The sequence below is a fragment of the Muntiacus reevesi genome, chromosome 6, assembly GCF_963930625.1.
Source record: "Muntiacus reevesi chromosome 6, mMunRee1.1, whole genome shotgun sequence".
Taxonomy (NCBI): domain Eukaryota; kingdom Metazoa; phylum Chordata; class Mammalia; order Artiodactyla; family Cervidae; genus Muntiacus; species Muntiacus reevesi.
In genome coordinates this window covers 72,208,996-72,230,547 of record NC_089254.1, presented here as the reverse complement: position 1 = coordinate 72,230,547, position 21,552 = coordinate 72,208,996, and positions in this window count along the sequence as shown.

The window sequence follows — 21,552 nt, the reverse complement described above, 5'->3', positions numbered from 1 at the left end:
ACCCTGATGCTGGGAGGATTGGAGGCAGGAGGAGAAGGGGATGACAGAGAATGAGATGGTTGGATGGCATCACCAACTCGATGGGCATGAGTTTGAGTAAACTCCGGGAGTTGGTGATGGACAAGGAGGCCTGGCGTGCTGCAATTCATGGGGTCGCAAAGTCAGACACGACTGAGTGACTGAACTGAACTGATAGTCTAGTAAGTGTACAAAAGCATTATGTCTAAAAAATGCACATACATTAATTAAAAAATACTTATTGGAACTTTCCTGGTGATCTAGTGGCTAAGACTTCATGCTCCAATGCAGGGGGCCTGGATTCTATCCCTAGTTAGAGATCTAAGAATTTGCATTCTGCAACTAAGTTTGTATGTCAAAACTAAAGATTCTGGTGTGCTGCAACTAAGAGCACCATTAAATTAATAAATATATATTAAAAGAAAAATTAAAACATACTTTATTGCTAAAAGATGCTGTTATTTGAGAATTCAGCAAGTCATAGTAGTAATAAAGATCACAGATCACCATAACAAATATAATGAAACATTTGATATGAGAATTACCAAAAATGAAGTCAGTAAATGTTAGAAAAATGCCTCTGATAGACTTACTCATTGCAGGGTTACCACAAAATTTCAATTTGTAGAAAGGCATGATCTGTAAAATGCAATAAAGTGGAGCACAATAAAATGACATATGCTTGTATTTCACTTTGATAATTTAGAAAATTTCATTTGTACTCCCCATTTATCACCAGTCCTTCTTGCATCTCAGACTATCCTGATGGAATAGTATTTCTTTCATCTTTTAGGAGATGATTTAGCTCAGGCCTCAGTGATAAATTAACCTTATGTTTATCTGTAAATCTCTTCATCTCCTTTCTCAAAAGGTTAAAAAAAAAGCACACACAACAAACCTGAAGACACAGCTATTGGTTGACAGTTATTTTCTCTGAAATATTATCCCATTCAAATTTATAGTGAGGGATGACTTCTGTGACTGCTGCTGAGAAATCTATCAGTCAAATTGTTTTTCCTTTATGCTGTCTTAGGGTTCCCAGAGAAATTAAACCAATAGTGTGTGTGTGTGTGTGTGAGGTCTAGGGGTTGGGGTTGGTGGGGGGTGGGGAGAGGAAGAGAGGGAGGGTGAGAAGGAAAGAGGGAAAGAAAGAAACTTATTTTAAGGAATTGGTTCACAAGGATGCAGAGACTGGCCAGTCCAAATTCTGCAGGACAGGTCAGCAGGCTGGAAATCCAGGGAAGAGTTGAGGCTGCAGCTTGAGTGGGAAGGCCATCTGGAGGTAGAATCCCCTCTTCATGGGGCCTCAGTCTTTTCTCTTGAGGCTTTCAACTGATTGGATGAGGACCACTCACATATGGAAGGTCATCTGCTTTACTCAAAAATTGACTGACACAAATGTTAATTTCATCTAACAAAAAAAAAAAAAAAAAAAAAAAAACCTTCACAGTGACATCTAGATTGATGTTTGACCAAACTGGGCACCATAGCCCAGCAAAGTTGACACATAAAATTAACCATCACTTATGATGTATAGTTTTTCTCTGATAGTGTCTTTAATTTCAAATAAAATCAACTCATAGGAAAGAGAGTTTTAAAATCATTCTGAGAAGCACAATATCCCCAAAGTAGAAAAAAGGACATTTACAGGCTTTGCAGAGAAAAAATAAAACTGACTAGAAAACATAAGGAAATATGCTGAACCGAACTATACCAGTGAAAGAAATGAAAATAGAAAACAATATTCCTATCACCTTTCAGTTTGGTAAATGTCTTAAAAGATTAAAAAATATTTATTTATTTGGCTGTGTTGGGACTCCGTTGTAACACGAGGGATCTTTCATTGCAGGGTATGCAGGCTTCCTTGCTCTTTGGCATGTGGGATCTTAGTTCCCTGGTCAGGGATTGGACCCATGTCCCCTCATTGCGAGGTGGATCCTTAAGCACTAAACCATCAGGAAAGTTCCTAGAAGATTTTTTAACACTAGCAAAACCACAGTGAACACTGCTCTTGGGAATTTGTAATTCACTTGGTAACACAAAACAGACCACAAAGTGTTAACATTCTTAAATCCAGTAAAATAACTTCTAGGATTCTACCTAACAAAATCAGTAGACATGGGCACAAAGCATTTTGTATCAAAGTTGTCATCACAGTGTTATTTATAATGATGAAAACTTAGGAACACATTGGTGGACAGAATTCTAAAGCTGCCCCCCACCAAAGAGTCCATGCCTTCTAATCTCCAGACCTGTGACTGGGATGAGATATAACCCCCACCTCCAGCTGTGCAATTGCTTATATCACCAGGCACACCAGACCTCATGAAAGCCCTTAAAAGCAGGGAACTTTCTTTGGTTGGTGACAGAAAAGAAAGATAGAGTTGAAGCATGAACAGGTTCTGTTGCACTGTTGATTGCTGAAGAGTGAGGAGGCCATGTAAATGCAGGTGGCCTTCGGGATCTAAGAGCAGCACCTGGCCCACAGCGAGCGAGGAAAGAGGACCTTGAATCTCATGACCACAGGAAACTGGGTTCTGTTCTCGCCCAGGTACTCCAGGGGAGAGTCTGCCTTGATCTCACCTGGAGTGATCCCAGGCAGAGGCCCAACTGAGCCACCAGAACTGAGCTAATAGGTGGATGGAGCTGCTAAGTTTGTGGTCATTTGTTGTGAAGTCATAGAAAACTAAAACACAACAGAAAGTAAGATACACTAATATAGAACCAAACAGTCAGCAATAGGGAAATTGGAACACATGAGGCGGGCATGTTCATACAACAAATGCAATCTCCACAGAGCAATTTTCTGAACCATGCTTGATGACAAGGGGGAATGCTTGGGCTGTGTGGACATCAAATACACACATTGTGTATAAATAGGATTTTAGGGGAAAATGTACTATTTAAATAAATATTTGAGATAACTTCTCATTTTAAGTTAAACAGAAATTGCACCAGGAAACAGCATGTATTTCCTTTGCTCATGTATTTTAAAATTGTATTTTCTGCAAAACATATGGGTTTGCAAACAAAATAAGAATTAAGGAAATCCTTTTTCTTCCAGTGCTGGTCCAAGTCACACCCATGCTGGCCTCTAAATGACTATGATTAGCGTAATTCCCAGGGACTTTTATTAGAGGTTTGTCATTTTGCCCACAACCATTCATTTGGAGATCTTGCAGCTTCTCATTGTCTGTGCCAGCTGAGTGGCAGCACACATTGTCCTGAGTGTCTTGGTCTGTGAATATCCCGTCCAGTTCATTCCCAGCATCTCCAGGGCCAGCCCTTCTCCAGGACACAGCTGACTGCTGGAGGTCAGAGGGACTCCGCTCTGACCACACCTTACTGCCCTTGGGCAGCAGACTGGCCAGCACTGGCTTGTGCCTTCTTCAGTCCGCTTAGCAACAGCGCCCTCCCGTGGACGGAACATGCTCACAATCTGTTTTATTTGTGAAATATTCACACGAATTGCACTTTAAACACTTTAAGGAGAGGGCCTACAGATACTTACATATATTCCAATTGTATAAGAACTTTTTTTTGTTGTCAAACTGCATGGCATGTGGGATCTTAGTTCCCCAACCAGAGATCGAACCAGCCCCTGCATTGGGAGCTCAGAGTCTTAACCACTGGACCACCAGGGAAGACCCTGGCTTTAAAAAAATTTTTTTTTTTTAAAAATTTATTTTTTGGCCACACTCTGTGGCATGTGAGATCTTAGTTCCTTGACCAGGAATCAAACTCACTCCCCCTGCATTCGGAGCACAGAGTCTTAATCTCTGGACCACCAGGGAAGTCAAGAATCTGTTTTGTTAACACTTGAGAGTGTGGACTAAGAATGTCGCCTGTAAACAAATGATTTTGTTAGCTAAGGTGCAGATCAATGGAATGACTTCAACAGGCTCTTGCATCTCTCATACATAGAAGAGCACTAAAAACTTTAACTTGAGATGTCTGTTTCTTTAATTAGCAGTAATCTTATGTTCGACTACCCTTCTCCCTCCCCCCTGACTCAAATATATTCTGGCTCCTCCTCTACCTCCTCAAAACAGCCTCTCGTCTCGGAATGATTGGAGAGGCTGTATAGTGGGCTTAAGTCCTCAGTAAATCTGCAGAAAAAAACAACTGTCAGCTTGTAGGTTGTGCTTTTTTTTAGTCAACAAGAGAAAACTCAATGTAAACTATCTAGGAATCATGAGTACCTGTAATTCCCAATCTTTCAAAAACAAGTTTTCCCACAGTCCCTGCATTATTTTTCCTTCCTTCCTGGACTCATTCTCAATAGGAATTTTTCAGAGGATGAAGAGAGATAAAAGTCATTAGGTTACACATGAGAATCACTTTGCATCAGACACAGGCTTTGGAAACAGTTCTCATGAAAATAGTTTGTTTAATAATAAAGGTGGGCAGAATTACATTGCAGTGTTTATCTACATGTTATTTGATTAAAGTCAGTTTTTCTGCTTCTTACATTTTTACAAAAGTATAAACTTATTTCTATAATCTGATAATTGTTATAAAAAAGGAAAAAGTGAACACATCAAATAGCCAGCCTATAAAGCAGGAATTAGCTCATAAAACTTAAATGTTTAAATGCACTACACAGTAAATAAGTTCTTACCACATAAATGTGAACACCCACAAAAGACATTTGAAGTATCTCATCCTTGCAGCCCCCAACCTGCATCTAATACTTCATGAGGAATTCCATCATTCCTTCTTTATTCAAAACCGCTGCATAAAGACAGGCTTCTCCAGGAAACACCGTCCTGAGCTGGAATGCCCTCCACCCACCCAGCAGCTCCAGAGTAAGCCTTTCCTCTTTCTCTTAGGCCATCCTTGACCTTGCCTTGTGGAACCTGCCATATCCTGTCTCCTGTCATTTCCGGCCAGCCTGAGACTCTGTTTAGGGTGCCCTGTTGGAGTCTGCTCTAGCCATAGGCTTTATCTGTATCCCTGAGAAGAGCCAGGTCACTTAGGACTGGCCTGGAGGAGGGGCTGTGGAGGTACGCAGGATGGCACGGAAAACATAAGCAATCTTTGGTTTTCAGAAGGCAGAAAACAAACATTTTTTTTAAGGTAAAGTAGGGGATGAAAGCATTTGCAGGAATAAAACTAGCTCTATATTGGTAACCATAATGTGTCCACTAACAGACAAGTCTCAGAGACATCTGGACCTGGGAGGCTAATGCTGGATTTGTGCTGATCGAAGTGCCCCGGGCACCCTGCTTCATTTTCCTTACAGTATGAGGGTCATATATACCTCCAGCCCTTTGGTGGGATCCTTATCCTAAGTAATGAGGCAGTGAGCTCAGCTCTAGAAAAGGACAGGAGCAGGCCTATGCTAGTAGAGGGGGTTAAATTCCTCTCCCAACAACACTAAACAAACCAGCGCCCACAAACTGTCAGAATATCTTCCAAATGAGAGCTGCTGCTCTGGTCTTTCCTGGAATGGTGTTCAAAGCCTGCTAGGTGTGAAGACTTTTTCCCCTAAGCCAAGTGGGCTGCCTAGCAACCTGGTCTTTACCTTAAACCTGGTTCTGTTCCCTACATTGTGTCATCCTAGTATCTTCTCACCTGGCTGTGCTGGGGAAGGAGGCAGGGTGGGTGGAAGAAGACATATCTTGTCTCCGGGTACTCCAGGGTGGCCCTGGGGCATCCATCTCCCCTGTCCACACCTGCCCCCTCCATCCCTTCATCTCTGTTGGGGACTCTGAGAACCATGTTTGGAATCTGAGTAACAGGATCATCAATCAGCCAGTTCCTCCCACCCCACCCAGAGGCACAATGGAGGGCAAGGTCGGACCCAGGGCAAGTCCTGAGGAAGGTCTACAGACATACAGATGGCTGGACGGACAGATGAGTAAGTCAGGCCATGGCAGGAGCTCCTGAGCACAGCTGCGTCCTGGGCCCAGGGCTGAGCACTCAGTCATCCTCAATGGTGAGTTCGTGCTGGGTGGCCTCTTCGATGCTCTGAAGCAGGTGGAGTTCCCACTGCCTCACTCGCTCTGTCTGTTAACAGAAAGGCATCTCTGAGGTTCACCTTGTAAGAACACTGATCTTTGCCAGAGACAAGCTGGATAGGAAAAGCAGGTGCCCATCCAGGACTGCATGGCCCTCACGTGGTCTGCTCTTGGGCACCATGCAGGACTCACAAGTAAAGCTAGCCTGGCCAGCCTTTGCATGCCAGGCTCTACCACCCCATGATGGAGCCAGTCAGACCCCAGGGGACTGAGCTCAGTGTGAGGACAAGCAGGTACGTGAGCGAATGGAGGGAGCTAGGACCCCAGGATCTGGGTCTGACGAGGGCAGAGAGAGGTTGAGGGGGAGGAGACAGGAACAAGGAGGGATCAGCCAGGCGTGGGCAGAGTGTGTGAGGGGTGGGGTGGGCACTTGCAGATGAGTGTATGAGGCTGTCTAGACAGGCCATTTTCCTGTTGTGTCTTCTAGGGGCTCTTTCTGGGCGGCTGAGGGCAGGCAGAGGAGGAAGGGCCCCTAGGACAGGGGGATGGGTGTGGGATGACTCAGGCTGCTGAACAAGGTAGAGAAGATGGGTGTGGGATGACTCAGGCTGCTGAACAAGGTAGAGGCACGTAGAAACACAGTGGGCAAAGTTCAGATGGCTTAGCCTGATCTGGTGGTGTGTGGTGTGAGGGCTGGATCTCCGAGGACAAGTCACAGCTGAAAGGAGGACAGAGAGAGCGGCTTTCCAGGGACTCCGCTCCATCCCCCCCCAGCCCCCCATCCCCAGGCCCCCGGAAGGCTGATAGGTGTGAGTTCAAGGAGCGCACGGGAACTGTGGGAGGCACCACAAGCGACAGTCCCTCTTGTGGGGTCACGGGGACCCCTCAGAGTTGGGGAAGGGTGGGTACAGGCAGGGCCCTAGGCTGGATGGTCTCCTTCAGTCCTGGTGACCTCCTGATACCCAGGACATGACCCATCAGTGAGGAAGGCGCAGCATTTACTCTCTCAAGTGTCACCAGGCTGCCTTCCGGGGGGCCGTGGGCAGGGACTCCAAGTTCTGGGGGATGGGCTGGGGTCGGGTCAGGTCCTACCACAGCTGCCAGCCTCTTCAGGTCCCGAGGCCTCTTCCTGGCGATGTCTGGGATCCCGGGCAATCCCAGGTTTGGTGGTGATCTCTTTGCTGGTGGGGACTTGCCCTGCCGCTGCTGCTGCTGCTGGGTGACTGAGGCTGGCACGGGCGGGTCTTCCTCAAAATCAAAGGGGTCTGAGTTGGATCCGAGCTGCTCACTGGACACTTCAGAGGCCTCGATGGTGGAAAGCTGCCTCTTTCTGAAGGAGGCCATGAGGCTGACCCCTCCTGGGGATGACAGGAGGTCCCAGGAGGGGCGTGCAGGTCGTGGGGACCCGCCTGCAGGGCCCCTTTCCCGGTGGCTGGAGCCATCGCCCTGTAACCCTGAGTGCGCGCTGAGGGCAGCTCCCGCCGGGGTGCTGTGTTTCAGGGCCCACCTCAGGGATGACCGTCTGGTCACGAAAGAAAGGTTCTCATCCTCAGGGGAGCTCAACCCAGAAGCCTGCCAAAACAACACACAGAGGTCAGCGTCCCAGAAGGTCGGTCACCGCCGGGGGAGCCTTGGGCTGGGCACCAAGCCCCCGGCGAACGTGCCTGAGGTGTGACCACCATGAGGCAGGCCCTCCAGTTCTTCCCCAGTGAGGGGAGCCTCCAGCACTAAGCTGAAACCTGGCAGAGGACAAGACCACCCTCATACTCTGCCTGCCTTTTTACTAGTTTTCTCTTTTTTTGGTAAAATGTTAAGCATCCATCAAAAAGACTTTTTTTTTTTTTTTTTTAAGGATAAGACTGAAAAACAGATGACTTTTAGATAATGTTTTTTTAAGAAAAAAAGTTTGAAATGTCAATGAAATCATCTTAACCTTGAAACTCAGTATGAAAAAGCAAAATTGCAGTTTTTTTGTATGTAAATGCAATCACATCGGGCGGGCTTGGGTGCTGAGAGTGGGGTAGGATGTTTTCTCAAAATCTTGATAATATCCCAACCCCAAACCCATTGATAGGAGGTAGTGATTTCATCATGGCCACTTTTCTTCTTCCAAAATAAACCCTTGATTAAACCATCAGAGATGCTGAAAATACAGTCTAGAGAGGGTTTCCTATGGAAACATTTCATCCATGGAGTGTGTTGGAACTTTCAAAATCTGCTTTCCTGGATTTCTCACAGTATTCTTATAAGGTGGGTGTAATCACCCAGGAACTGAGGGGAAGTCAAGTTCAGGTGGGGTGAGGGACTGGAAGCAGGTAACCAGCAGGGCTGAGTTGTGGACCAGAGCTGGTGAAGTCCACGTTTGGGGATGCCTGGTTTCACCCATCAAGATGCCTCAAGCTGGGCCAGAAAGCAGGGAGGAAGTGCTCCCTCCTCTTGGGAGGATGAGCTGATCACAATCGCTTACACAGGGTCTACTGTGCAGCCCTTGGGGTCTTTTTGAACACTGTTTCATTTGGCAAAAACCCTTAGAAATGGATTATTGTAACTCTAACTAGGGCTTCCCAGTAAAGAATCTGTGGTAAAGAATCTGCCTGCTAAGCAGGAGACCTGGGTTCCATCCCTGGGTCAGGAAGATCCCGTGGAGAAGGAAATGGCAACCCATTCCAGTATTCTTGTCTGGGAAATCCCATGGACAGAGGAGCCTGGCAGGCTCAGTCCATGGGGTCACAAAGAGTTGGTGATGACTTAACTCATTAAAGAGCAGCAGCAACTCTTATTAACCTGAAAGATAGGATTTACTCCAGAGAATCGAGTTGGCATTGGAAATTGCCAAACTGTCTTCCAAAGCAGCTGTGCCAGTCTTCTACTCCACCGGCAGCACAGGAGGGTTCTAGTTCCTCCATATCCTCACCAACTTTTGGTACTGTCCGTTTTTAATTTTTTTTTTAATTTCAGTATTTCTAATATATGAGTAGTGGTAACTAATTTGCATAGTAGTTTTCATTTGAATTTCCATAATGTCTAATGATAGCGAACATCTTTTCATTTATTTACCATCTATCTTGTTTAGTGGAGTAAAGTTCAAACAGCTGCCACATCGAGAATAAACTCACCTATTCAATGACTCTCAGATTGGATTAGAACACAAATCCAACTCCACACTGTATACAGTAGGATGCACTTAAGATCAGAAGCTCAAGAAAGTTTCAAATAGGATGAAACAATGGAGGGACTTCACTATTTATATCAGAAAAGGTGAAATTCACGGCAAAATACACTACTACATCAAGACCACAAAAGTACAGTGTAATAAAAAAATAAAAGTTAAAAATTTTCTATTATAATTATTTTTGCACCAGATAGTATAGCATCAACATTCATAGAGCAAAATTCAAGGAGAAATAAGGAGAAACAGAAAGGAAGTAGTGATGATAACTCACTTTCCTTTTTTTAGCCCCTGCTAGATCAAGGAGAAAAAGAAATGATCTAAACCCCTTGGAAGATTATGAGCACCTGTGAAAGGGGACTAAGTCTTCCTACTTCAAACAGGGGCCAAGACCTCAGAATAAAGATGTGGGGTGAGGGGGAAGACTGGGACTTTCACAAAAGAGAAACTTCAAGGAGAGATATTTTTTATTAACAAGAGCTACTTTTAACTAACCCATTTATGAAAGTGAAAAAAGAACCAATAATTCAATTTTGGAAATTTGAATACAGTTATCTTGTAACATATTGAAAGTTTACAGATAAAAATGATTTAGTATTATTTTACAAATATTTATATACAGGGCTTACAGATAAAAAAAATTACTGTTTTACAAAAATGATATCCTAGTCATACATATGAGAAATGGGGAAAAAATGGGATTTCAAAGGAGTAGGGAAGAGATCTTTTTCTTATTACACGTTGTTCTGCCTGGTTGGCCATTTGGAAAAAAAAGAAAAAGAATGGTAAAATCATGCCCCTACCTCATGCCTTACATAAAATAAATTACAAGGGACTTAATATCATACTCTTTAAAAATTCATAGATTATTAGAAAAAGAACAATAATTTTTAAAAAATCTAAAACAAAGTTGGATTCTTATTCACATCATTCATCATGATAAATTCCAAATGGATATAAGATTTAAATATAAAAAAACAAAGCTATAAAATTATTGGAAGGAAATGGTGGTGAATTTCTCTGTAAGTTTGTCAGAAGTAAGGCTTTCTAACTATTTCATAATACAGAAGCCATAAAAAAGAAAAAGTTAAACAAAATATAATTTTTAAAATGATGATATACTAAGTAGAATAGGTAAACCACAAACTTCAGAAGAGATAAATAAGGGCTTAATCTTTCTAATATCTAGGAAAAACAAACAAACGAAAGGATAAATGTGCTAGGACCTTTAACAGTGTTTTATATACAATGTTTTAAATATACTGACAAGGAAAGATCTCTTTGTTTTAGGTAGAATTCTTTTGTACAAACTGAGGAAAAAAGAATCTAAAGAAAGTTCTAGAAGAGGCTAAAAACATGATGTTTACTTATGGTGTAAACATAAGGGTGGACAGAAGTTGATGGGAGTCACTGTGTACTTGTTTATGTTTTTTTATTTTGAAACCAGGGGCATATGTTACCTATTTACAAATGAAAAAGGAAAAAGAAACCCCTACTTGTCTGATGAAGAGATACAGAAACTCAGAAATCCCAAGAAAATCCCTGGTTTTGGGGGTGGGGGGCAGTGATTGAGGGCTCCTTAGTCAGCTGCTGCCACTGGAGCCAAAATACAGGGTTAGGAAGGTCAGATTTTGAACTTCACCGGGGGGCCTGTTACCTAATTCTGCAGCCCTCTTTCCATTTCTCATCTGGGACAAGGCAACGCCTGGGTTCCCCTCTGTCTCCCATTGATTGCCTTGGCCTCCAGGCTTTCCCCAGAGAGGGGGAATCGCTCAGTCGTGTCGGACTCTTTGCCGCCCTGTGAACTGTAGCCCGCCAGGCTCCTCTGTCCATGAAATTTTCCAGGCAAGAATACTGGAGTGGGTTGTTATTTCCTTCTCCAGGGGAACTCCCCAACCCAGGGATGGAACCCACATCTTTTACCTCTCCTGCACTGGCAGGCGGATTCTTCACCACTAGCTAGCCACCTGGACTCCCCCATAGAAGTGGGGAGGGGGCAGCAGAAGGGGCTGTGTGGCAGAACAGGGGAATCCCCTCTGATGTCTCTGGGATGAGGCCCTGGGTGTGGTACTCAGGTAAGTCGGGGCTCTGAGAATAGGTCGCTAGCAGAGGGAGAAAAGTGGACAGGTGTCTCTGGACCACGGAAGTCGTGTAGCGCCTCGGACAAGGACCAGGAGGCCCCCTGATATTAGCTCAGGGCCTGTCTGACCAACCTGGAGCTCAGGCAGGACTCCGCGGCTTTCAGCAGCGGCAGGAGCCGGGGATTCCTATCTTGGCCCCCTGAAGCACCCCTTCACTCCTACCTCCTTCAAGCGCCCCGCCACTCCCCCACCCCCAGCCCCATCCTGCCCTGTCCTACCTGCCCCTGGACACATTCGGAAGCCTGCCTCCCCACTGCCCCGCCTCCCCCCACTTTCCAGTCCTCACTCCTAAACTGATCCCCATCATGCCCTGGCTTACCTTCGCCCCAGGCTCCATCCTGCTTCCCAGCGGGGGCCGGACGCCCGCAGCGCTCTCGGAGAGCCCCTGCGCCCTTAAGTACCCGCGGCGTCGGTGCTGCAGGCCCACGCAGGTGTGCAGGAGCCCACCTGTGCGCAGTTTTCCGTTGATGACTGCGCAGGCGCAGGCCAGCTCGGGGGCGGGGCCCCGAGCCTTGAGGGTCTCCACCTGGCCCACTGCCTCTGTGTCTACTGGGTTGTGTGTCCTAGTTCAGGAAGTCAGGGCGCATGGGTGCCTGGGGACGGCCCCCAACAATGGGCCAGGCATGGCGCTCTCACTGCGTGCCAAATGGTTTATCGACATCCTCAAAAGAGTGGAGATCATCATTCCAACTTAGTCCCCTAAGGCATCGAGACCAAAGACATGGCAACCCTCTTGCCCTTGCTACTAATCTTCTGTTTTTAAAAAGTGTTATCCATCTGAGCTTTGCCAGTAAGTCACTGTGTGATTTTGGGTGGATGGATGCTGTCCCTGTTTCTTCCTTTATCTATAAATTTAGGCAATGTCTGAGGTCATAATTTTCCGAATGTTCTGAGATCTCTGAATCCTGGAGGCACCCTAGAGTGCTGAAGGCGATTATCAGAGACAAGGATTCCCCAGGGAACCCTTCCCCACCTATTACCACAGATCATCATGGTTGAGGAAGCGCTTCAGATTCAAGTGCCGCAGGCAGTGGAAGGGAGCCCTCCTCACCGTGGGGCTGGGGCTCAGTGGACACAGCCCCTCTGGAGGGCAGGTCAGCTAGGTGCAAGGCTTGAGAACATGCTCAGCCTTTGATGGAGCAGTTCCATTTACAAAAGCACACATGCCTGCATCCTCAGTTGCTCAGTTGTGTCTGACTCTTTGCAACACTCTAGACTGGAGCCCGCCAGGCTCCTCTGTCTATGGGGTTCTCCAGGCAAGAATACTGGAGTGTGTTGCCAAGCCCTCCTCCAGGAGATCTTCCTGACCCAGGGATCGAACCTGCGTCATTTGCATTGCAGGCAGATTCTTTACCATTGAGTCACAGGGGAAGGCCCTTATAGGAGCACCAGGAAGCAATCAGACCAAGTAGTCACTCATTTTCTGCTGTATCTGTGGAGTGTTGTCTTTAAGAACCCCGACAGAAGTGCACACACATCCAAGGACAAGGAATGCTCTGCAGCCAGTAATCTGTGTTTCAACATATGTGCGTCCATGTGCATATATGTACACACACATATGCTTGTGGATGTAAATACACACTGCAGACAAAATGTTCATAATATATTACATGAAAAAATGCTGTAGAACAGATAGTACAATATGATTCCATTTTAAAATTACACAATACATGCCATACACACACACACACAGACACATCCAAAAAGAGATTCGTGGAAATGGGAACGTTGGTAATATCTAGGTGTCAGTATCACAGGTAAATTTTAATATCATTTAAATCCACTTTATAGTTTTCTAAAAAGAACATATAAATTACTAAACAATAATTTAAAAAATAAAGTTCACCTGGCACAGTGGATCATTTTCCAGATGGGGAAACAGAGGGCTGCAGAGGGGAAGGGTTTGCCCAAAGTCCCGGAGTGAATAAGGTGGAGGCTGCCTGGACACCATCCCAGTGTCCTGAGGTCTGGGTCAATGTTTTGTTGTTGCATCTGTACACCCCTAGGGTCCTCCTGACCTCATGGCACTTAGTCACACTGCTTTGAGCATAATGTAAGCCTCTTTTGTTTGTGTTTGTGAATAAAAACATTGTGAAATCTGCAGTGTGTGTCCAGAGTCACATTAGTCTAGCACTCAGGGTCAGCTGTGAGTGGTGCCTTTCACTATGACATCGGGCAGCCCTCTGGGGAGAAACATGGGGTTCTGGGCATGTGCAAAGGCCCCACAGGGGTTCCAAGCCTGGCCCATGGTAGCAGCTGACCCACAGTCTCCAAGCTCCTCATCTTTGCCCACAGCCCAGTACATTCCTTGTGTTGACCCTCAGAGGTTCAGTAGCCCAGAACCCGAATTCCCCTCACTGTGTAGGCAAGGACCTGGAGAGGCTGAACTCAAGTGTGATTCAAGTACAAGTTGCAGGCACGCACATGCCTGCTAGTCTGCCACACTGAAACCGGCATTATAGGTACAAATAATGCTCGTGGTGTAGAAGGGCTGGTTCAGAGCTTGGGGCTGGTCATTTTGAAAGTGTGGGCCCAGAATGAGAGTCACCCCACAGTGTGTGCTGGTCATGTGTAGGAAATCCTCAGTACAGCGCTTGGCACGTGGTAAATCCTCAGCAACGGGCATGAGTCAGCATAACTATTGCCCATGCTGTTACAGTTGTCATCCTCCATTGGTGGTTTCTATTCGCACCTCACGTTGCTGCCTCTTCTGAACTCCAGCATGATGAATTACCTCTTGTTTCTGTATTGTATAATATATATTTTTATTTTCTGCATAGGATGATGTTTTGGCATCTTAGAAACTTTCTGGCTGGGGAGTTATTGGCCCTCCTTTGGTAGAAAAGGGCTCATCCTGGGCATGTTTTTGATATAAGAACCAATCAGTCCAGAGCCAGGCCTATTCTATCTAGGCTGTGCTTCCCTGGAAGCAAAATTCTTCTGCCTTAGTCACCCCAGGACCAAATACTAGGCAACCAGAGGCCACCCCTATACCTTAAAGCCGCTAGCACTATTCAAATTAGCCAATCCTAGACTGTTCACCCTGCCTTGCCCTGCCTTCCCAAGGAGACCTCAGTAAAGGCCATGGCCTTGGTCTCCCCCTTGCTCCTGTTCTCTACCTCCTGGCCACTCTGGTGCTTCTCCTGTGGCCCTGAATGGCATGTTGGGCCTCCTATGTCCAGGACCTGGGAGCAAAATACATATTTTATTTATTCAGATCTACTCCTGTGGTCTGTCAACTTTAAAATTCCATATCCAACACATAAATTCTTAGTACCGTTTCTACACAACCAATATGCTCAGGGTTGCCTTTGACTCCAGGTTACAAATAAGAGGCTAAGAGTTGGTACCGTTTGTAAAGCACCACTTTACAATAATAGGAGGAGAATAAAATCCATTAAGTTCATTAATAAATAAGTACAAATACTACTTAAATATAATTCAAAGTTGCAAAGAGAAAATGCCAGGATTCTCTTCAAAACAGAAAGCACCAGGCCCACATAGAATCCTACTGAACATTTAAGGAAGAAGTTACACCAATTCTCTATAATAATCTTGCAGAATATTGAAGCAGAGGGAATAATTCCTAGTCCATTCTATGAGACCGGCATTACCATAACACCAAAAATGGATGAAGACATTACAAGAAAAGAAGACTACAGACCAATGTCTCTCATTAACATAGAAACAAAAATCCTCAACAAAATATTACAAAATTGAATCCAATAGTGTATTAAAAAGAATCATATGACTTGACCAAATAGGATTTACGCCAAGTATACAGGCTGGATCAACACTAAAATTAATGTACTCTACCACATAATAGGCTAGGGAAGTACCACACAATAATACCAATAGACATGGAAAAAGTATTTGACAAAATCCAACACCGATTTATGATAAAAACTCAGTAGAGTACAAATAGAAGGGAACTTTCTCAACTTGTTGATTACTATCTACAAGAAAACTACAGCTAAGTCATACCTAATAGTGAGAAGCTCAAAGCTTTCCCAATAGGAGCAGGCACAAGGAAAGGATGACCTCTTTCACCATTATAACACTGTACTTGAAGTCCTAGGTAATGCAGTAAGACAGAAAAAGGAAATAAAAGTACACAGATTGGGAAGGAAGAATTCAAATTGGGTTTATTTGCAGACTGATATGGCAGTCTAGGAAAAAGAAATCTGGAAAAATCAGCAAAAAGATTCCTGCAACTAATTAGTCACTTTAGCAAGGTTGCAGGATACAGGTTAATATACCAGTCAGTCCCTTTTGAAAATAAAAGCAATAAATTAATGGAATTTGAAATTAAAAACATAGCACCCATTTACATTAGCATCCCCCAAAATGAAATACTTGTGTATAAATGTAACAAGATATGTACAAGATCTATATGAGGAAAACTATAAAACTCTGATGAAAGAGATTAAAGAAAAATTTAGTAAATAATTTAGTAAATTTAATAATGGAATTTAATTATGGATAGGAAGGCTCAATATTGTCAAGATGTCAGTTCTTCCCTACTTCAACCATGGAGTCAAGACAACCCCAATCAAACCAGTGAGTTACTTTGTAGATGTCGGCGAACTGATTCTAAATTTTATATGGACAGGAAAAAGACTCAGAATAGCTAACACAATATTGATGAAGAACAAAGTTGGAAGACTGACATTACATGACTTCACAACTTACTATAAATCTATAGTAAATAGATTATGATATATAAATGTATAGATCTATAGCATGGAGTGTGGTATTGAATTAATAGACAAAACAAGGCAATGCAGAAGTTTAGGGAACCTAAAATAGAGCCCCATTAATATCATCAACTGGTCTTTTACAAAGGAACAAGGGTAATACAATATAGTAGGATAATTTTTTCAACACATGGTGCTAGAACAACTACACATCTATAAGCAAAAAAATAAAAATAAAAGATCTAGACATAGGTTTGCATTCTTTGCAAAAATTAGCTCAAGTTGGATCACAGAACTAAGTGTAAAATGCAAAACTATAAATTCTTAGAAGATGACCTGGGAGAAAACCTGGATGACGTTGGATATAGTGATGGCTTTTTCAGATACAACACTAAACACATGATCCATGAAAACAAAAATTCGTAAGCTGTACCTCAATAAAACTAAAAACTTTGGATCTGAGAAAGTAAATGTCAAGAGAATGAGGAGAAAACCCACAGACTGGGAGAAAATATTTGCAAAAGACAAATCTAAGAAAGGACTGTTAGATAAAATGCTAAAAGAACCCTTAAAACTTAAAGATAAGAAAACAACTTCATTAATAATGGTCAAAGGCCTTACAAGACACATCCACAAAGAATATAAACAGATGGTACCTGAGCACATGAAAAAAATGCTTCACTTCATATTTCATCTGGGAAATGAAAATTATGGCAAAGATACAACCACGCAACTAGTAGAATGGCCCAAATCCACATATTGACAATACCAACTGATGAAGATGGTGTGGAGCAAAGAACACTTATTTACTCCTGGTAAGGGCACCCACAGATATTCACTGTCTAGTGTGGCTGAGACCCTTCCCGCTGTGATGTACACACTTGATGTGGGTAACTGCTAGAGATTGTAATGTAGGAGGCCATCCCCTACTTTTCTGCCCAGGGTCCCTGCCCTTTGCACAGGTCAGAGAATTAGCAGAGTTGTGCAACCTCATGCCTGGTAGGCATGAGTAAAACACTACATTGTTGCCACATGGTGTGTGTGGGAGAGGTCCTGCTGCCCTTGGGCTGGTTGGATGGGGTTTGGTGAGTGGGATCCTGAATGTTTGAGGTTGACGGATGGGCCCATAGACATATTAAGGTCTTTGTGTGGACAACGCGGGAGGGTAGACCTACTGAGGGATGTCATGGGGCCAGTCTGTCCTACTCATAGAAGTCATAGACACTTTATCCATCTATGTAACCACAGGCCTCATCACCAAGAAATGACCATCAGTGCTTAACCACATAATATGATGCCTAATGTAGCAGAGAGGTTACTGATTTCCCACAGCTCATGCAGGGGCCCGGGGCAGACTCTTTCTTTGTATTTGGAGCAGCAAAGTCTTGCTGGAAATGACTCACACGGTTTGTCTGCGCTGAGCAGTAGAACTGAGACCAGAGGGCTCAGGTCTCTTGGGTCCTTCCAAGATCTCTCCATAGCCCCATGCAGCCCACCCCACCTTCCTCCAGCAACATTCTGTCCTTTGCCTCTTCCCCAGAACTTTCCATTCCCAGCTTCTCATGGGGCAGTTTTGAGTGGGAGTGGGATATGGGGAGTCTTCTAAACCTGCGCCATCAAACGTGAGTGAGCCTCAGGGTCCTCTGGAGAGCTTGTGAAAACAGAGGACCAGCCCCCACCACAGGGGTTCTGGTGAGGCCTGAGTGAGGCCTGAGAATAAGCATTTTTATCCAGACTCAGGTGACGTGAGACTGGTCTAGACCATGACTGAGGCTCCTGGTGCAGGAGGAAGGTGGGGAATGATCACCCTTGAACACCGCCCATGTGCCTGGCACTTCTATTGCAGCCCCAATGACACCCCAAATGGGAATGCAGGGTGGGTGACCTGCCAAAGCGGAGTAAACCCTGGTCTTTCCAAGGGGCCCTTGGGCACTGGCCCTGCCTGGGCATTCTGAGCGCCTGTGTTTGGGATCTGGGCTGTGTGGACGTGACAAGAGCAAGGTTTACTTTTCCACTCTGACTAGCTGGGGGAGTAGACTTGTCCTTAGTCTGCGGAGCGGTGCCCTTCATCGCCTAGGAGCTGGCCAGCAGGGCAGGCCTGTGCAAGGTTTACATCATTCGGTGCGTCAATCGATTGGGAACACAACAGAACATCTTTTTGTTTTTTTCCCCCCAGGTTAAAAACAAGTTCCCTTCAAGAATCCCCTGGACTGCAGTGCTCTCTCCCTTTGAAAGTCTAGTTTTGCCCTTGATCTTTGCATTGTTTTTCAAAGCAGAGATTGCCCAATTTTCCGGCTGCTGGTGAGTAAGCAGCACGCGGTGTGAAGGCAGAATCGGAAACAGTGGGTGACGGAAGGCCCCGCACAGTTTCATCATCCAGGGAGTACCCAGCCTCTGCTCTGTGAATATACACTGTGGCCGAGAATGGTGGTGACAGCTTACATTTGTTCAGGGCTGACTCTGCCAGCCTCTGCATTATCCCCATTTTTCAGACAAGGAAACTGAGGCCTAGGGAAGTTACATAATATGCTGGACATGAAATCCAAGGTGTCAGCACAGGCGGGCTAGCTGGGGGGCTCCCATGCCTGCCTGTTAGGGGCTGATGAAACTCTCAGAGATGGGTTCTTGGAGCTGCAACCAGAGATGGTGTGCTGTAAATCATTATGAAATGATCAGCAAAGACGCTGTGTGCAGCCCCATCAGGTCCTATCTCCTGGGGCCACTTGGAAAGACTCCCCGGATTATGTGAGCTCCTTTGCTTTTCTGCAGTGGGAACAGTGGTTTCCTTTCCTCTGCAGACAGAAAATTTACAATGGTGGGTAGGGAAGCGGACTGTAAGGCATCTTCAGCATTTTGCCTAACTGATAAAATTAGCAAATTCCACAGCCAGCTCTGAAAACTTCCCACATGTACCCCTAAAGCTGCTTTTCACCCCTGTCCCCACCAAATACACTCCCAGTTGCCCTCGTAGGCACAGACAGTATTGACGCTTCCTTACATCAAATGTCTCTATGTGGTTTGGCATGAAGGGTACCAGCTTTGATTTGGGCAAAGGGGGCTTCCCTCCTGCTGGTGTGATAAGCCGCACCTCTAGAGCTCCTGGGGAGGACCCCTGACAACTCTGGCAAGCGCAGCTGGGTGCCAGGTACACACAATGCATGGATAGGAAGCCGCAGCTCCCTGTTCCCCCACCGCCCCCTGCTCTCCATGCTCTGCCTCCAGTGGAGCCTTGGCTGTTGAATTCTACAGTCCTTGGGAGGATGGGCTGGGCCACCGATTAGTGTCCCAGGTACGGACGGGGCAGGGGCCTCTGGGAGCCTGCCCCCTGCCCGCCCAGTCTAGCAGGAGGCCCACAGGTAAATGCAGGCTTATGGAACTCTTTGGTATCCCTGTCACCCACTGTCACACTCTTTGGAAGTGCAGAGGGGGGCACTTCATTTAACCTGGGAGCCGCCCAGAAAGCTTCTCAGGGGAGAGGAGCTTCAGGTGGGCCCTAGAGGATGGAAAAGGGGCAGGAAGGAGTTCTGTGTGTCAGGAAGAGCAGGACTAATGCCATGAAGATGAGGGTGATAGGGAGATGTGGGTGGTAGTGTGAGGAAAATTTGAGCATGGAGAATAGTAAGAAGAAAGTCATGAAGATATGACAGTAATTTTTTCCCCCATGGATCTGAGGAGGGGAGACCTACAGCCTGGAAAATGAGCAGGGGTCTGCAGGGCTGAGAAGATGGGAGGTGGGTTGAGGTTCCAAGGCTACAACACTTAACGAGGGGTTCTCTCTCTGGCCCACTCTACACCTCAGGGCTGCTAGCAGGAGTGCCTCCTCATGCTAACAGAGGCCAGACCCTGGGAGTCAGACCACATGGGACATAGAAGGCCTGTCCTGACTGTGGATGCCGGCCAGTGGGCAGCAGGACCTGGCATCCAGGATGCACCCAGAAATGAGCAGAGGAGCAGTGACCTCTGCCAGGGGAGGGCAGCTCATCTTCACAGGACAGAGGGACAAATGGCCTGCACAGGCCTCGAGGAAGGGCCCGGTCCATTCGTGTTGATGGGGTCGGGAGCAGGGAGAGCTCTCTCTCTGGGCTGATGGTTGTTTGGTTTACTGCTGCTATGAGGCAAGCCAGGGAAATGTTTGGGAAATCGATCAGCCAGGAGAGGAATGTCCACGGAATTTCCACTACGTGCAGGGTGACTGAGACCTCAGAGAGGGAGGGAGGGATCTCACTGGGCAAACGCACAACTGGGTGAAATGTCCGGGACTGGCAAACTGCCAGGCACACAGTAGGCGGGCCCCAGATATTTACTGTATGATTCTCCCTTTCATGTGTGCCATTAGGAAAACATTGCTTTAAAAAAAGAAGGAATATACTTGCTTTACAGTGTCATGTTAGTTTCACTGTACAATGAAGTGAATCAGCCATATGCATACATATATCCCCTCACTCGTGGACCTCCCTCCCACCCTACCGGCATCCTACCCCTCTAGGCATCACAGGGCACCAGGCTGAGCTTCCTGTGCTTTATAGCAGGCTGCTATTATTCCAGCCTCCCAATTCATCCCACCTTCCGCACTGTGTCCACATATCCATTCTCAACGTCTGCGTTTCTAATCCTGCTTTGGAAATAGGTTTCAAGTGGGTACTCTGAGTCTACATTGAGGAGGTCAGAGAGAAAATTCAGAGCACAGTTTCTTTGAGGGAAAATAAAGTCCTTGAGGAACTCACCTCAAAAATAATGTTATAAAACTCAGAACTGTTGGCAGCTCCTGAACCAGAAACTGTAAAAATATGACCAAAATGACGGTGAACTTCCAGTTGCAACTTTTCCTCACCAACCTGAGTTGTACTGTTGTTGAGGAGATGCTGGGGGCAAGGAGAAGTGTGTGTGTGACAATTTATTGATATAATAGTGGCAGAACACAAGGCAAGTAAGTTGGTGAGGGCTGCAGAGCCCGTGAAGTGGCTGGAAAAAGATCTAGTAAATTAATTTTAACTTGGTTCATCTTGAGATGGGGCTTCCCAGGTGGCGCTAGTGGTAAAGAACCTGTTTGCCAATGCAGGTAGATGTAAGAGGTATGGATTTGATCCCTAGGTCGGGAAGATTGCCTTAGAGAAGGAAACAGCAACCCACTCCAGTATTCTTGCCAGGAGAAAACCACGGAAAGAGGAGCCTGGCGGGCTACAGTCTATGGGGTTGTATAGATTCGGACACAACTGAAGTGACTTAGCAAGCACGATTCCTGAGATAGATAATATAACTGAAAATGTAAACACCTGATTATACCAGATAATTTAGTATTTACTAGATAATGTGAATCCAGAGGGCTAAAAAAAGAGTGTGAAGGGAAAACCAGTCTCTTTCTCAGTCATCTAATTTCACACCTTCCTCTGCAATGCGGGCGAGTTTCTTATACATACTTCTCAAAATAGTCCATACATTTAAAATCACAATGACACATACATTCATATGACTTGTTTGTGTACAAACAGTATATTCTATGCCTTCCTGTTTTTACTTCACTTGGAAATTTTACTTGCCTAACCTTACAGACCTTGGAGATTTTT